The sequence below is a fragment of the Xenopus laevis genome, chromosome 8S (genome assembly GCF_017654675.1).
Source record: "Xenopus laevis strain J_2021 chromosome 8S, Xenopus_laevis_v10.1, whole genome shotgun sequence".
NCBI classification, from domain to species: Eukaryota; Metazoa; Chordata; class Amphibia; order Anura; family Pipidae; genus Xenopus; species Xenopus laevis.
Window position 1 is genome coordinate 25,512,101 of NC_054386.1, and position 4,412 is coordinate 25,516,512.

Sequence of the window (4,412 nt, forward strand, 5' to 3'; positions counted from 1 at the left end):
TTCCTTGTGTGGATTCTGAGATGTGATTGGCTACCCACATTTTCTTGAAGAGGAATCTTAGGTCACACCCATCACTGATGGACAGAGACCAGCGTCAATCAATGGGAAATTTGTGTGCCAGACACAAATTGAAACAAGGAACCATATAATATGCATTGCCTAGATCATGTTTTAATCTAATCACCTTCTGAAAACGTCAAGATTGTTTTCCTATAATATTTTTATCAGTGAGTAAGCCAATCATTCAAATCAAAGTGTTGGCCAGCGTATGGCTTACATCACATTTTCAGAAGATATTAAAGTCTATAGAAAATGTGTGGCTGATTGCAAAGCTCTTGGAACCACTGATTATTATAAGGCAGGGCCATAAATTTATATAGACACTTGAGGGCCTGTGCCTAGAATGGCAGCTTTAGGGCTCCTTCTATAATTGATTAAATTATTTTATGAAAAATAAGACTTTCTGCGTACAGCCAGCAGTGTAGCTGGGAGATTGAGAAGTGACAAGCAGCTGTGCGCATCATATAACTTCCCTAAATTGGGGGGCACAGTTAGGTACAGTGCCTAGGGTGGTACAGGACTTAAATACAGCAGTTTGGGTTCTGATTTCAATTCTGTGATCAAATTAGGATGTTGCAATAATCTATCTAGCCTAATTAAGAGGAAGTTCACCTTCCAAGATGAGTAGAAGAAAACATTAATAGAAAGATAAACAATACAAACTCATGATAATATACCTGTAGCCTCACCGAGGCCTCCCATGGTCTATGATCAACAACAACAACATAGCAATTAAAATTGCAAGATGGAAAGAGACACAGATTAGTCGCCCCAGCAACAAATCTCCTCTTCTTCAGGGCAACAATCTCCCCGAACTTCCTTCCCCCTGCCCTCCTCCGGCTAAAATGAAGAAGCCTAATTAAACAAATGATTTATGTTTTCAAAGTTGGCCGCAGGAGGTCACCATCTTGTAACTTTGTTAAGCATCTTTGCAAGACCAAGACATGCTCGGTGTGATCTGAGCTTCAGTTGGGAGGTTAAGCTTAGGGATCGTCATAAAATATCAAAACAGCACAAGTCAAATAATATCTGACATAGAAGCTGATATAGCAAGACTGATTAATAAACAGAATATGCAGACTGCACTGGGTCTGTGGATACAGATCTCTACACAGTCCCCAGCTCCACTACAGGGAAACAAACAAAGCTGCTTGAGTTCAGGGAATTAAGTTGAAGGGGCTCTCACTGCCGTTTGAAAGTATGATTGTTTTCCTGATAGTATGAGTATTTTACTGATAAAAAAATCTTTTGAGATTTGCACAGTATTGGTGTTGTGATGCTCTTAACAAGTGAACTAAATTTGCAAAATTGTAATGAAAGCTGTTTTATTGTGTCATCCAATGAACAGAACTCATGATACAAAGAAAAAAGGGCATTCATGAAGTTTTTGTTTTATTTAAGGAAACACTGCCCATAATGTTTATCAATGAGGAAGAAGCACCCAGATGGTTTTAACCAAGCAAAATGGGACAGTGAGTACAGAAGGAGTAAATGCAGCATTTCATAACCAACAAGTTTCAGCACCAATCAGGAAATTTTCATCAGGGTAACAGCCCAACAGCAGATTTGCAATAAAACCATGTTGGACTGTTTCTCAACCTGCATATAAGCGTATATTATGCAACATTGGAAAATTTGCTGAAGAGACAGATATGAAGTTCTACCTGAATCTAGCACATAATATACAGTTGTTGGTAGTGTAGATAATCTCAATTCTGAGCCTATAGATACACACGTTTTCTTTATTGATGTGTCAACATCATGATGCAGCGGAGTTAAATGCCGGCCATGTGCACAATAGCGTACTTCCTGAGAATTAAAATAGGCCCTGGCATTTCAGTTACACAGAGGCCCAATCAGCCCACGCAGAGGCCCAAACACCCCCCACCAGCCCACTAAATACTGACTTTCTATGGCACCTTATAGCAGCCCCTCTGGCATTTGCCAGAGCCCATAGATTGCCAGTCCGGACCTGCTTCCTCATGGAAACTGGTCACTAAATTTTGCAGATTCCATTAGGACAGAGACACACGCTCAGATTCGGGGAGATTAGTCGCCCAGCGACAAATCTCCTCTTCTCCCACCGGCCAGAGGCAGGGCCGCCATCAGGGGGGCACAGGGGGTACAAGTGTACTGTGCCCGGGCCTGAAGGGGGGCCCGACGGTGCTGAAGTTTTGAAAGAGGGCCCCCCTTGACAGCACCAAAGCCGTGGCGCCTCCTTCTGAAGCCCTGAATGCGGAAGTGCCGAAAAGTCGAAGTCCGGAAGCCACGAAAATAGCCAAAGCCGAAGTCCCGAAGCGGCAAAAAGACCCGAAGTCCCAAAACAGCCAAAATTGAATTCCTTAAGTGGCGAAAAGACCCGAAGTCACAAAAACTGCCGAAATTGAAGTTCTGAAGCTGCAAAAAGACCCAAAGTCACGAAATGAGGCAAAGTTGAAGTCCTGAAGCCACAAGTTTAATTCTTCTGAACCCCAATGTGTCTGTGGTTTTTTTTTAATCCCACGAGGTAACTTCGGACGAGTTCAGAAAATGAAGCACCATGATTGCATACCTCCCAACCAGAGGCGTTTCTGCCATGAGGCAAGGTGAGTACCTTGCCTCAGGCGGCAGCAGCCCAGAAGTTACCAGGGCGGCAAAAAGCCACTCCTGTAACTTTAAGAGCTTTTTAAACCGGAAATTCTGCTTTTCTAGCGCAGAGAACTGAATTTCGCTTTTTTCACTAGAGCCCCCCTCCGTCCCCTGTTGGCGATATTAAGGTAAGCACGCCAGACCGGGGGCGGCATTAAAGTCTGAAACGGACCTGCTCCCAACTTAGCCCACAGTCCTGGAAAGTCCTGATTTTCTCTGCGCTGAATAGCTAAAAAAAGATACAATGTTTCTAACTTAATGGCTTTTGGCAGAGAGCCCAGAACAGCCAGGGGTTCAGATAAGATACTTTGTAACAATTTTGAGATAAGCAAATAAGTAATTGTAGCAATTTAGATAAGGAGGTCCCTTGGGAAATGTTAGACTCACAGCATAAAGGGCAATTCACTTTCATTAGCAAAACTGTAATAGTGGAAAAATAAAACACAGAAATATGTTCAAACTTTCATAACCTGTCAAATTTTGTAAAATGAACATGGTAATTTGGGGGTGTGGCCACAAAACAGGCGTGGTCAAAAAACATTTGTGCCAATTTTTTTGTCACCCTTTTTATTTCCAAAATGTTGGGAGGTATGTCCTATAGATAAACACTTTTTCTTTATTGATATGTCAACATCATGACACAGTGGAGTAAAATGCCGGCCATGTGCACAATAGGAATGTTTACTTCCTCATGGAAACTCTGGTCACAAAACACTCGCAGACTCATTTAACTGCCACTCCCAGGGCTGAGTGATTCCGCTATACTGGGATTATTATTACAGTGGCAGTGTCGGACTGGGACACCAGGGGCTCACCCAAAATCCTTTGACCAGGGGCCCACCAAGTAATCTTAGACCAGGGGACAACTCTCAGTACTATTATTCTTCCTCTCCTCACTTAACCTCTATTCTACTAGTCTCTTTTCTTAACATACTGTAATCTATCATTCCAACTATTCAGCCACTGTGTTCTCATAGAAATAGGGAATGACCATGAAATAGGCCAAATGTTTAGCAGCATGAGGGGCCACTGACACCTGGGCCCACCGGGACTTTTCCTGGTATCCCGGTGGGCCAGTCTGACACTATACAGTTAGGGTTGCCACCTTTACTGAAAAAAAAAAATCAGCCGGTGGGGGGCGGGTACAAAAAGGACGGGGCTACGCAACGTGACGCAAAATGGGGCGGAGCAACATCGTGGCGATGTCAAGAACACTACAAAAAAAGGTAAGTTCTGCGCGAATTGGGGGCAGGCCGAGGGCTTTTTTTAAAGGGTATTACAAATTACCCGCAACTGCATTGCCGGTAAATTTGTAATACCGGCCCCGGCCTTGGTAGGTGTTTTACCGGCTAGGCCGTTAGAATACCGGCCGGATGACAACCCTACACACAGTAGAACTTCAATTTCACATCCCCTGAAGTTTTCCATAATTTTACATTGTTGTTTTGTGCTCTCACTAATACATTTCCCTGATTTTACAATTTCCTGCATTTTACACCATTCTTACTGGTCCCCTGAAAAAACGTAAAAAGGGGCTTCTACTTTAGTTCAAACACGTGCTGCAACTAAACTCAGCGTGACGTTGACGCCGCTCCCTAGTTTTCTCCGCCCTCAGTCTCTCTTGATTGGCTTACAGCTCCCTTTCCTCTGAGCTGCCTGGCAGTGACGCTACACTAAGCAATTGGCTGTCCGGGTTCCGGCTACTTCCGGTATCGGGAAAGCTA